The sequence below is a fragment of the Hippopotamus amphibius genome, chromosome 13 (genome assembly GCF_030028045.1).
Source record: "Hippopotamus amphibius kiboko isolate mHipAmp2 chromosome 13, mHipAmp2.hap2, whole genome shotgun sequence".
NCBI classification, from domain to species: domain Eukaryota; kingdom Metazoa; phylum Chordata; class Mammalia; order Artiodactyla; family Hippopotamidae; genus Hippopotamus; species Hippopotamus amphibius.
In genome coordinates, this window is record NC_080198.1 from 56,530,452 (window position 1) to 56,544,878 (window position 14,427).

General features: G+C 34.3%; 1 pseudogene; it reads left to right on the forward strand.

Annotated features, from left to right (window-relative positions):
- Positions 1-1,763: 1,763 nt before the first annotated feature.
- On the forward strand, positions 1,764-2,811 carry LOC130835101 (alpha-enolase-like; annotated as a pseudogene).
- Positions 2,812-14,427: the final 11,616 nt, after the last annotated feature.

Consider the following 14,427-nt stretch of genomic DNA (forward strand, 5'->3'; position numbering starts at 1 on the left):
AAAGGCTCATTAAGAATAAATAAGTTTGTATCTAAACAAACTAGAATATTGATTTTGAAAAAATTATCTAAACATATAATCTTTAAGGTGATTTTTATTTACATTAAATAGATATCATCGCATGAGCAATAAAGTTGAGTTTGGACATAAAACCTTTGAACATTTGTTGAACTCAAAATTGTGATTTGTATTTTTTTACATGTTAGTCTGAATACTATTTTGTTCTATAATTTTTATGAAAATTCATTTAGATGATACTCTTGGTCTACACTACTGAAGAAATTATCTGTGGGGTGTATTTCAAAAGAATGTGAATGTTCTGAAAAGCAGCATCTGAACATTATCTTCAAGTATAAAAATTGATGATTTAGCATATTAAGTACTAAGGAGGTGGAAAGGTAAAAGAGTGACAATTTTTTTTTTATCGGTGTTAATGTTTTATTTATACTTGACTTTGAAAATACAGTAATTAAAAATGAGGGACAGACTATAATCAAAATGAGAAGAAATTTTATGTTAGAATGAATAATGATAGTTGTTGTTTTTTTGTATTCATCTGTAGAACATGTAACAAGGCTATTCTTCAGATTAAGAATTTCAGTGAATTTGATGGACTGCAGAATTCAAACAGCACATTTAATATATGTGCATGTGCATCTTTAAAGCTTATAGAATCTTTTCAATCTAATTTCAATTTTGTTGAAATTGACTATTTTTCCCTACCTCTTTTTTTCTGTTTTTTTTTTTTTTTTTTTTTTTTTTATATATAATAAAGTTTGGATGGCACTTATATGGTCCAAATGTAACCATTTCAACCCTTTCCAACAAATGAATTAAAGACTTCAACAAACAAAACCTCAGTTGCATATCATTACATCCTTATTTCATGCATTAATTTACCTAATGTCCTATAATTTTGTGAATCCTTCAACTTGAATTGAAGAAGAATTTGAATTAACTTGAATATGGAACAACATAATGTTTTGTTTTGTTCCATTGATTTTCTTTCTTGGGAACTCTGTGAATTAATTATGTAAATATACAGCAAATTTGAAACTAAAAGTCACAAATCATGTCTTAAAATCTAGACATAATTTTACCTGGCATGATAGGCTAGCAGCACACTTTATTTTGAAATTAAGAACAGTAATTTTCCAATATAATAAAATTTTCTGCTTATTCATGTATCTGTGTGAGGGGCTCTGGACGGGCTGATGAAAATTACAAATTTCGTTTTTAATAAAATTATTGCTAAATTCCTTTGTGCAAGCATTACTCTCTAAAACCTTAACTATGGTGGCTTAAAACCTCAGGCATTTATTTTTTCACAGTCCTGGAAGCTAGAAATCCAATAACAAGGTGTCAGTAGGACCATGTTTCCTCTGATGGCTTTAAGAAAAAATCCTTCCTTGCCTCCTCCTAGCTTCTGGTGGACCCTTGAACACTTGGTATTCCTTAGCTTGTAATTGCAACACCCTAATATCTACCTCCAACCTCACATGATCTTCTTCCTTCTGTATGTCTCTTCCGGTGTGTCCTCTCTTATACGGACATCAGTCACTGGATTTAGATCCCATCCTAATCCAATATGCTCTATCTTAATTAATTACATCTGCAAAATCCCTGTTTGCAAATGAGCTTACATTTTGGAGTTCTGGTTAGACATGAATCTTGGGAGAACACTATTCAATCCACTACAATTACCATTTAAAAATTTGGGGTAAATGTGTTATAGTTGTAGATCAGAGGAATTATATAAACTGAGTATATGGAACAAGTAGAAGATTGACAAATGGATGATAGAGTTGGATGAAATGGAAAATAGATCTAAATATAGTACTAACTTCATTTTGGGAGGAGCCCTGGCTGTCTGTAAGACCAGGGTTTTAAGAAGGGGTGGCCCTGTACCTCCTCATTGCTGACTTGGCTGACAATTCTGAGGTCACTTTGTCCATTCCAGCCTTCAGTGTGATCGGCGGTGGCTCTCACACTGGCAACAAGCTGGTCATGGGGGAGTCTCTGATCCTCCCTGTTGATGGCACAAACCTCAGGGGAGACATGCACATTGGAGCACAGGTTTACCACAACCTGAAGACTGTCATAAAGAAGAATTATGAGAAAGATAACACCAATGTGAAGGGTGAAAGCTGGTTAGCTCCTGGAGAATAAAGACACCCTGGTGTTCCTGAAAAATGAAGTCAGGACAGCTGGCTACACCAATGAGGTTGCCATTGGCATGGACTTGGATGCCTCTGTGTTCTTCAGGCCAGGGAAGTATGACCTGGACTTCAAGTCTCCCAGTGATCTCAGCAGGTACACCACACCTGACCAATTGTTCGACTTGCATAAGTCCTTCATCAAGGACTACCCAGGGGTGTCTATTAAAGACCTTTTTGACCAAGATGACTGGGAAGCTTGGCAGAAGTTCCCTGCTAGTACAGGAATCCAGGTGGAGGGAGACGATCTTTCAGTGACCAGCCTGAAGCAGATTTCCAAGGCCATGGGTGTGAAATCATGTAACTACCTCCTGCTCAAAGTATACCAGATTGGCTCCATTGCTAAGTGTCTTCAGGTGAGCAAACTGGCCGAGTCCAATGGCTGGGGCATCATGGTGTCTTGTAATTCATAAACGGAGTTATCTTCATCACCCAGCAGCTGGTGGAGCTCTGCAAAGCTGGGCAGATCAGGACTGGTGCACCTTGCCTATCCCAGTACTTGACCAAGTATGACCAGATCTTCATAATTGAAGAGGAACTGAGCAGCAAGGTTAAATGTGCTAGCAAGAACTTAAGAAAGTGGGTAGCCAAGTAATCGCTGGGCAGGCGAGCACCTGAGCCTTTTACTCACTAGTTGGCTGATTAGAACCCTGCTTCTAATGTTTGCACAGATAGTTCAAAGTCTCAGTTGATACTTGCATGGGACTTAACACCCTTCTGCTATGATGTTCTCTTACTGCTTCCTTAGAACTGATTCAGTAGCCAAGTTGACCATCTGAAACCCTGTTGGAAACCTTAACTCTGTAATCATGTCATTGACCCAAATCATTGTTTTTCTCATCTCTCTTCCCACAAACTGTCTGGAGCCATGAGCATCTACAGTGTAATCTCTGAGGTGTTCAGAAGCAAAATCCTTAGTAGTTTTGTGTGGAAAATAAAAAGGCCTTAGTGACCAGTAAAAAGAAATTAAAGTATCAAAAAGAATAATTAATTAATAAAAGTTAACATATCAGGAAAATTTTTTCATATCCCTTCATTTTATTCTCATAACATTATAATATGTTCTTTTTGGTGAACAAAGGAAAATTCAAATAAAACAAATTTTACAAAGTACTGAAAACATTTAATTATGTTTTGGGATATAACAACTTACATGTACAAATGTGAGATCTTAATTTTTTGTTTTTTTTTATTTTTTATTGTAAGTCATAACATATAGACAGTAAAGTATATAGAACACTGTTGTGCAGCTTCAAGAGTTTCTCACAAATGCCTCTGCAATCACAAACAGGTCAAAAACAGGACTTTTCCAGCATTTAAAACTTCCTTGTATGTCTCCTCCAATCACAACCCTCTATTTATTTCCCTAAAATAAAAACTAGCCTGAATTCTAACACAATAGAGTAGTTTTGGCTGCTTTGTACTTTATCTTCGTGGAATCATATAGCATGTACCTATTTGAGTCTGACTTCAGTTACTTGACATAATATTTGTGTGACCCATCCCTATTTTTGAGTGGTTTTACTTTAGTTCATAGATTTTCATGGCTATATAATGTCTTATTTATTAATATTCCCAAGTTTACATATCGCTTCAACTGCTTATGGACATTTGCGTTATTTTGAGTTTAGGCTATCATGAAGAAAGTTGCAAAACATTAAAAAAAAAAAATCCTTGACCATGAAGCCATTACACATGTGTATGTGTTTCTATTCTGTTAGGATTTAATTAATTAATTAACTCTGTATAACTGTGATACAAATCCTAGGAGTCCAGGAATGCCAAGAGTGGGAGAGGTTCTGTACATTGAGTTGGAACTTGGAAAATCTATTCTCTAGGAATCAAACAGAATAAAAATATAGCCTTTAAAGGGACTGCTGTCCAGCTTTGAAACACCTCCATCCCTAAAATTAGCTTAATAAAACTAATTGATCAAAATTATCTACAAAATTATCAGTACAAACATAATTGACTAAACAACCCAGGTAAAAGTTCTATAGATAGGCCTGCATAAACAATCAAAGATATATCACAGGTTTGTTAATTGTAGCAGTACTAAAATACCAAATAATAAAGCCAAAAACCAAAAAACAACAGCAAAACAGAAAACAACAAAAATGTCATCCTTAGTCATTCTAGTGCTAAATGCTTGGTTGTAATGAAAGAAACAGCCATAATAGTGGGCATGGTGATATGCCAGGGCCCTACAGTAAGAACTCCCTCTCACTGAACCTATAATAGATACCATGACTGTTGAGTGCTCAACTAATGAGTAGCAGAGACTAAAGTTAAGCCCTTGGTAAGGCACCATCCATTTAGCAGCTCAGCTAGCCACCATGGGATAGACTGATTACATGGGATCCTTTCTATCCTTGAGTGGTAAAGAATTTATCCCTGTGCTGGATGGATACATATTCTGGGTGATCAAGATGACCTTAAATTTCCTTTCAGCTTAAGGCAGCTTCAGACGAGTTTCTTCTAATCGCAAACCCAGATCTGCCTTTTCTTTGAGCATTTACTTCAGAAAACTTTCAACTGTAAATTCTTGTTCTGATCCTTTGAAATGTATGTAAATCTGCTTCTAACCTCTTGCCCATTTTATAGCTCAGAAAATGTCTTTCTGAAGGACTCAGGAACCATCTCTTTGAAATGTAAATGTCAAAGGAGATAGCACCCCAATTTTACAGTCTCTGAGGGAGGGTAGGAGCCTAACTTAGTGAGGCAACACTTAGCAAACACAAATAGACTAATTAAAGAGAAAAAGATTTGCAAACTCAGGAAAAACTCCATGTGCTGGACACACACCATTGATCAACCCCACCTCCAAAGTCCTCTAACACATTTCCATTAACTCATCTCAGTGCTTAAAATCTTTCCCATGTTTTGTTTCAGTGGAGTTGAATTCAGTGTCCTTCCCTGTTGCAATAGTCTTGAATAAGGTCTTTTTGTCCTGTTTAACTTTGCCTGGTGCAATTTTTGCTTTGACATGGATGTGGCTGAGTGTTTTCCTTGTCTCTTTGCAATACCTGGGCCAGCAAGTCTACTCATAGGCTAATAAATTGATTTATTGTAATAGGATTATGAACAGCATCTTAGAAAAGCAATCAACAATGTGGTGAAGATGGTTCAACGAGTATAGTGTCCATGAAACTTTAAACATAATACTCTTAATATTCCTAATAAATAGAATACCTTTGTCTGAGTGCCCTCTCACCATTGCTCCCAGTGACCCAATTGGTTAATTTTTGCCTCATTGAGCAACTTTTGACTTCTTCACTAGAGGTCCTGGTTCTGAGGGGAGGGACATGTTTACCCAAGGACATGTTAAAGATTCCACTAAACTTAAAATGATCCAACTAAATTATGCTAAGTCCCTCATGGCAGCAAAATAAGGAACAGAATGGGAGTTACTATACGGGCAGGGATAACTGATCACAATTATCATGAGGATGTGCGGTGTTTGCTGTGTAAAGGGAAAGGGAAAAGTATGTCTGAAACTAAGAAAATTCTTTAGTGTTTTTACTGAGTGTCTTTACTGAGTCAAAACCTTACATGGCAATTGAGGAAACACAATCTGTCAAAGACATGGTAACCAAAGGATCAGAATTCTCAGGCATGAAAGCATGATTTATCACATGGAGAAGCACTCTTGGCTAGCTGAGGTGCTGGCTCAAGTTGAAGGAAATCTGATATGAGATGTAGAAGAGGAATATAAACAATATAAGCTGTGGTCAGCTGCAGGACTGGTTACAGCAGCAGGGCTCCTTACTATCGGCTTCTAATTGGTTGGTTCTTGCTGTTGCTTTGTTTTAAAAAAAGAAATGTGCCCAACCTTTAAGAAGCAGTGACATTCTGTTCACAGATGACATGGTATTATACATAGAAAATCCTAAAGATGCCACCAGAAAACTACTTGAGCTAATCAATGAATTTGGTAAAGTTGCAGGATACAAAATTAACACATAGAAATCTCTTGCATTTCTATACACTGACTATGAAAGATCAGAAAGAGAAATTAAGGAAACAATCCCATTCACCATTGAAACAAAAACAATAAAATACCTAGGAATAAACCTAACCAAGGAAGTAAAAGATCTGTATTAAGAAAACTATAAGACACTCATGAAAGAAATCAAAGATGATAAAAACAGATAGAGAGACATACCATGTTCTTGGATTGGAAGAATCAACATTGTGAAAATGACTATACTACCTAAAGCAATTTACAGATTCAATACAATCCCCATCAAATCACCAATGGCATTTTTCACAGAACTAGGACAATAAATATTACTATTTGTATGGAAATGCAAAAGACCCTGAATAGCCAAAGAAATCTTGAGAAGGAAATACGGAGTTGGTTGAATCAGACTTCATGACTTCAGGCTATACTACAAGGCTACAATGATCAAGACAGTATGATACTGGCACAAAAACAGAAATATAGATCAATAGAACAGAATAGAGAGCCCAGAGATAAACTGTGGTCAACTAATCTATGACAAAGGAGCCAAGGATATACAATGGAGAAAAGGCAGCCTCTTCAATAAATGGTGCTGGGAAAACTGGACAGCTACATGTAAAAGAATGAAATTAGAACATTCCCTAACACCATACACAAAAATAAACTCCAAATGGATTAAAGACCTAAATGTAAGGCCAAACACTATAAAACTGCTAGAGGAGAACATAGGAAGAACACTCCTTGATGTAAGTAACAACAAGATCTTTTTTGATCCACCCCCTAGAGTAATGGAAATAAAAACAAAAATAAATAAGTGGGACCTAATGAAACTTCAAAGCTTCTGCACAGCAAAGGAAACTATAAGCAAGATGGAAAGACAACCCTCAGAATGGGAGAAAATATTTGCAAAGGAATCAACAGATAAAGGATTAATCTCCAAAAATATAAACAGTTCATCCAGCTCAATATCAAAAAAAAAAAAAAAAAAAAAAAACCCAATCAAAAAATGGGCAGAAGGCCTAAATAGGCATTTCTCCAAGGACAACATACAGATGGCCAAGAGGCACATGAATATCTGCTCAATATCATTAATTATTAGAGAAATGCAAATCAAAACAACAATGAAGTATCACCCCTCACTGGTCAGAATGGGCATCATCAGAAAATCTACAAACAGTAAATGCTGGAGAGGGTGTGGAGAAAAGGGAAAGCTCTTGCACTGTTGGTGGGAACGTAAATTGATACAGCCGCTATGGAGAACAGTATGGAGGTTCCTTGAAAAACTAAAAATGGAATTACCATATGACCCAGCAATCCCACTACTGGGCATATACCCAGAGAACACCATAATTCAAAATGACACATGCCCTCCAATGTTCATTGCAGCACTATTTACAATATCCAGGACATGGAAGCAACCTAAATGCCCATCAACAGATGAATGGATAAAGAATATGTGGTACATATATATAATGGAATATTACTCAGCAAGGAAACTGGGACATTTGTAGAGACATGGATGGACTTAGAGACTGTCATACAGAGTGAAGTGAGTCAGAAAGATAAAAACAAATACCATATATTAACACATATATGCGGACTATAGAAAAATGGTACAAATCAACCGGGTTGCAAGGTGGAAATAGAGACCTAGATGTAGAGAACAAACACATGACACCAAGTGGGGAAAGTGGGGAGGGTTGGGGGAGAATGAATTGGGAGATTGGGATACCAAATTATATGCCTTAAATATATGGAGTTTGTTGTGTGTTAACTGTATCTCAGTAAAAGTTCTTTAAAAAAAAAGGCAGTGACATTAACAGAATTGTGCATTTGACGTCGGGCCTGAGGAAGACCCGAAAAATGAAAAGTGAAGACATTTATTGCCATGCCTTTCCTAATACTGCAAGTAGTTTCCTATATTATGCCTAGTGTCCAAATGTCAATCTCTGCATCTTGGTACCTTAGCACATTTTCTGGAAGCATAGGAGGCTGTTCTCTGTGCACTCTTAGTGCTGAGAATGATCAGGGGATTCACATCACTCTGGGAATTGATGGATAAATATACAACTCCCTTGCCTCTCAGTGAGAGAATTTTAAAGTGTGATTTTATAGCATATTTTAGAGTTTCCCCAGTGGATTCAATTCCATTAGTCCACCATGATAGCTGACAGAAATGCACCTTTTATGACTGCCTTTTCTTCCCTATGATTTTCTTACATCTCCACCAGTGACATTTGTACTAAAAAATAATTATTTGCACTCAAGTTTTTAAATCTTAGTATCTGCTTCTAGGAAAAAAACAAAACCACACATACACAATATGACTTCTGACAATTGACTATGTAAGAAGGGGGTAATTTCTAAATCTCCATGTTATACACAATTGTAATCATCTGTATAATTTTTTAAAGATCCCGATAGAATGGTATTTCTAGATCAAATTGAATTTTCTTGTCTATTTTAATTCATGAATATATATCTATATAGAATAAATGTAGGTTTGAACTGTACAAATATTATTTCCTATCATTTTTGTGATAATATAAAGGTTATCTTGATTACTTCCTTTGCTGTAGTTGCCCAGAATTTTTTCAAATTTCATTCCTTAAAAATAAGTATTCACAAAGTAGTTTAGGCTTTGGTCAATTGTGTAGGATCAGAAGTGCGTCTTGGGATTAAGTTAAAGAAATTAAAAAATTTTGAATTATGACTGTTGCTTTCTAACTGACACAAGCTAGAATTTGTAGTTCAAATATGAATAAAATAAACAGCACAATTGGTTATGTGAGAAACACTGATTATGGAACAAAAGTATTGTTTTTTAATGACAATGTGTTGTATTCTTTATCAAGGTGAAAATGAAGCATACTTCACTGAGTTGATAATTATATTCTTGGTTTTCATATATTTTTTCATAATAAATTGCTTATATGTAATATGGCCAGTAGATATGAGAATGTTTAAACCTGAATTACAATGAATGTCAAACTTGAATAGATTGTGCTATCTATGCAGTTGATCCATTTAATGATTAAGGAAGTTCAAGAGAATGCATCAGCTATTTTTTATCTAGTGTTTGTATTTTATGAATGTGAACTTTGGAGCAATTACTATAATTGTTATTAAGTTAAGAAATTATACACAAAGCCAAGATATACCACAAATTAAAACTATCAGAATTGTGACTGACATAAACTGAACAAAATATGTGTGTATCTCTACATGTACATTTCACTACTTTTGTTATCCAAATAAAAAAAAACATTTTCCAATGCAAAATAAATCCACAACTATATTATGTCTTAGGAAAGTTTAGATATTTACTAGCCCATGATTGGATATATATTTAACACAGTGAAATGGTTGTTATTTTAGAACCAACTTTTCAATAATTTCTTCACTCTTGCATAAAAAATTCCCAAATTAAATGTTTCTAAATGTCTAATGGCAGGGATATGCCTGTTTGATGTAATGGATATGATAAATGTTTATTATAGTTCTAAAGAATTATACCGTCCATGAAATGTCATCCTAGAAAAACATTCACTTTGTGTAAACAGACATTTTAAAAAGTATTAGGAATCAGATTTTCTTAAATATTGGTATAATTTCTAACAAGTCCCAGAGACCAAACGGTTAACTCTTTCGTGGCCCTTATATACCTTTTTCCCCATGACCTTCAGCTACCTCTTTGATTATTAGCATAGCATTTTCTCACCTCTTAGGACTCTGTATATGCTTCAATAGTCTCATTTATATTTGGCTTACTCAACAATACTGCAGAACTTGTTTCATAGAAGGAAATAAGCTATATTTGGACAGGAAAATTAAGCAATAGCTTGAGATTTACATTTTCTTAATGTCTCTATTTTCATTTCTATCAACATCCTTCTGGGACTTAGCTCTTTTCCTTTATTGTTTATGTTAGCCTATATTTCTCCTCTTTACTCCTTTTTCTTTGTCTTTTCCAAATACTAATAGAGCCTGAAATCTCTTTTTATCTTGTTTACTTTCTTTTAAAGTCCTTTTTCCATCATAACAATATTTACCCACCCTAACAATATTTACCTATAGACAGCCTATCGTCTGAATTATTTTTCCTAACATCTTAGAATGGCATTATGTCAGATAGGCTCACAAAGCCACCAGAGTATAATATAACAGAATATGAATCATATTTAGGAAAGATTATGCAATTTGTTGACTTGGGTCTGCAAACACTTGAGGGTGCTGTGGAAAGTTAGAGTATTGATGTTCAAATCATTTCAAATAACTTCAGACTGCCTCCTGGCAGTTGTTTTCCTTTTTGTCCTTCACAGAAGTTTTAATTAGGTGGATCAAAGTTAATTTTCAAATCATAAACAAGGAAGAAAATGAGAAAGTCAACACAAATTTTTATACAAACAAGGGCCGAGTGATTCAGATTAGAGGGGAAAAACTAAAAATGCAGTTCAGATTTAAAATAACTTTAATATAATTGAATTAGGATATGTAAATATACTTTGAAAAATGTCTGATGAAAGTACATCTAAAAGCAGATCCTGAATCACAGCAGGGTCATTAGTACCATAGAAAAGTCAATGAGAAAAATAATTTTAACTGTAAATCCACAGTTTATAGTAGGTCTAAAGAAGTATTTCATTCATGTAAACAAGGCTGAACTGCTTTTTAAGCTGGTGGGCAATGGCTTAGAGGAAACTTATTAAGCTGTTTCACTTTTTCCTGTGTCCCTGCCTCAGTTGGATGACAATTTAATTATAAATATGATTTATGAAATCAATACGTATTAAAAGTAAATTTGTGTCTTTTAAAGTATAATTTGTATAGCCAATTGGATAGTTGGTGATAAATATACAGATTTAATAGCTGTGTCTACCTATGGAAGATTCCAGTAAAGATTATATTTTTTATGTGCTAGAAAATAAGGAAATACAGGGATAATGATAAGGAGATACTAGTATGCCTACTACAATTGTTCATTTGAGCCCAATTTTCTATCACTTTCTTTTACAAAGTTGTTGCTATGTGAACTGAATTCTGATGATCAAATATTTTTATAAATACTTTCAGGGGAATTTACAGTGATTTCAGTGTGAATTTACACAAAGAAAAAGATGTAATGTTTTAAATATGTGTTGAATTCTGATACAATACAGCATCCGAATCTTGTATTGTTTTGTCCTTTGACTGAGAGGTTACCTAAGGGATTATGGCATATGATCTTTTCAAACAAAATCAGTTGTCATCAGAAGTTCTATTTTGCATATTTCTTTTTGAACACTTCAGTTTTCATGAGTAAAATATGCAGGTACAATGTGTAAGTAATAAAACCAGAGACATGAAAACCCCAAGCCTTCCTATTTGTCTAGTGGTAGAAAATATAAATTGCTACTGAAAAGAAATTTTAGCCATGCCTGTGAATTTCCAGAAAAGCAACTAAAGGCATTTGGGGTGGGGGGGAGTAGTTTTATTTATTTAATTATCATGATCTAAACTTTAAAACATTTGAAATTCCCCTTATATTTAGCTGATTAATAAATCTTTATAATTTACTTATGAACTGCGATTCAAGACTGAGTCATAGTGCTTACTTTTTTTCTTACAGTGTACTTTATTTAGTTTTACCTCACTTGAAATAATAGAGGATAGAGATACAATGAAATTATGCCTGGGGATATATTTGCTTGTAACAGAAACATAATCAGTACATTTAGGTGTGGTGAACTTAACATAATTTTATGACTTGTAAATTAAGATCGCTTATTTTGCAAGTGGACCTGATCATTACTACCTCTTCAGTAATTCCTTAAAAACAAGTAGATAGGACTTCCCTGGTGGTGCAGCAGTTAAGAATCCACCTTCCAATGCAGGGAACATGGGTTCAAGCCCTGGTCCCAGAAGATCCCAAGTGCTGTGGAATAACTAAGCCCCATGCTCCACAACTTGTGAGGCTGTGCTCTAGAGCCCATGAGCCACAATTACTAAGACCACATGCCACAGCTACTGAAGCTCACGCACCTAGAGCCTGTGCTTGCAACAAGAGGTTTCTGGTTTTAACAGTCGTATCTTGGAAAAGAGGTTGTGTTATGAGGATCCCAAGGTTTACTTATACCACATGTATTTAAAATTTTATTATTAGTAAAAAGTGATTTTCAAACAATTGCAGAAACTTAAGTATTCTTCAGGTGGTTCAAGAAATGTGTTAAATTTTGAAGAAAAAACAAATTCAAATTTCTATGCAATATCATCACAAAAATTAATTACAGAAGAGTTGAAGAGTTAAATACAAAACATAGAGATACAAAACCAGAAGTAAATACAAGTGAATACTTGAGAATTATTTTAAAAAGTACCAACTTTTCAAAGTATCAACAAAAGAAAATTTAAACTGGAGAGGGTGGTAATTGATATACCTTGACAGCTACAAATGTTTAATTATGGCATTGAAAATATATAAATATTAAAGTTAAAGACAAATAATGCAGAAACATAGTTTAGAGCATGTAACCAAACAAATAATAACAATACACAAAATGATGAGCAAAAACCATACATCTCAATATAAAATTTAGCCAGAAAAAGAACAAGCATTTCATAAAAGGAGAAATACATAGGCACATAAATCAGTGGAACAGAATTGAGTTTCCAGAAATAAACCCATACATATATGTTCAATTAATTTTTAACAAATGAGCCAAGAATATATGAGGGTGAGTGAAAAATTATTTGCACTCTGGCTGTAGAATTTATTTTAATTAACTTTTAGAAAAGACAAATACATCATTTTTTGACATAATCTCCTTGCGTTTCAATACACTTTGTCCAGCTATCAACAAGCTTTTGTATTCACTCATTAAAAAATGTTTTAGGCTAAGTTGTGAGCCACGAATGTACCACTCTCTTCACTTCTTCATTGGAAGTGAATCTTTGTCTTTGTAGGGCTGCTTTCAGGGGACCAAACAGGTGAAGGTCAGATGGAGCAAGATCAGGACTCTAGGGAGGATGCTTTAACATCTCAAAACAAAGTTCTTGCATAGTGTGGACAGTGTGGGCAGAAGTTTGCTGACATACACACCCTTGGACCACAAAAAACAAATCACTGTCCACTGCTCTTCTTTAATGCAAATCACAAGTGGGACATCCATTTTTGCTCTCACCACAGTTACAAATGAACTGATGTAACATGTTCACACCTGCATAGCAGTGACTGGGGAGACAGTAGCCTTGAATGGAAAATGATGATAAAACAGTGCAGCCAACAGAAATTTTAATATAACTGGAGTGCAGATAATTTTTGGCCCACCCTTGTACAATGAGGAGAAGACAGGCTTTTCAATAAATAGCCTTTTGGGAAAACTGGACAGCCACACACAAAAGAATGAAACTAGACAATTATCTTATACCAGATACAAAAATTAACTCACAATGGGTTAAAGACCCATTAAAAGCTTTAATATAAAACCTTAAACCATAAAGTTCCAATAAGATAATATAGGCAGTAAACCTGGTGATGATTTTTTTAATCTGAACCAAAAGCAAAAACAGGGATTAGCAGATGTAGACTGGATATGTAGACTGGATAAACAATAATGTCCTACTATATAGCACAAGGAACTGTAATAAATATCTGTGATAAATCATAATGGAAAAGAATATGAAAAAGAATGTATATATATCTATAACTGAATCACTTTGCAGTATAAATTAACATAATATTGAAAATCAAGTATACTTAAATACAATAAATTTTTTAAAAAAGCAAAAATAAACAAATGGGACCAAATCAAACTAAAAGGCTTTATTACAACAAAGGAAATCATCAATAAAATGAAAAGGCAACCTACTGCCTGAATGAGACAAAATGTTTTCAAGTCATATATCTGATAAGCATTTAATATAAAAAAATATAAAGAACTCATACAATCCAATTGCAAAAAAACCAATCTAATTTAAAAAAATAGGCAGAGAATCTAAATAGACACTTTTCCAAAGAAGACATACAGATGGCCAGCAGATATAAGAAAAAATGCTCAAAATTAGGGAAATGCAAATTAAAATCCCTTTAGGATATCACCTCACACCTTTTAGAATTTCTATTATTAAAAAGATAAGAAATAACAGGTGTTAGAGAGGATGTAGAGAACAAGAACACTTGTGCACTCTTGGGAATAATGTAAATTGGTGCAGCCACTATGGAAACTAGTACAGCAGTTCCTCAAAAAATTAAAGAATACAACTACCATA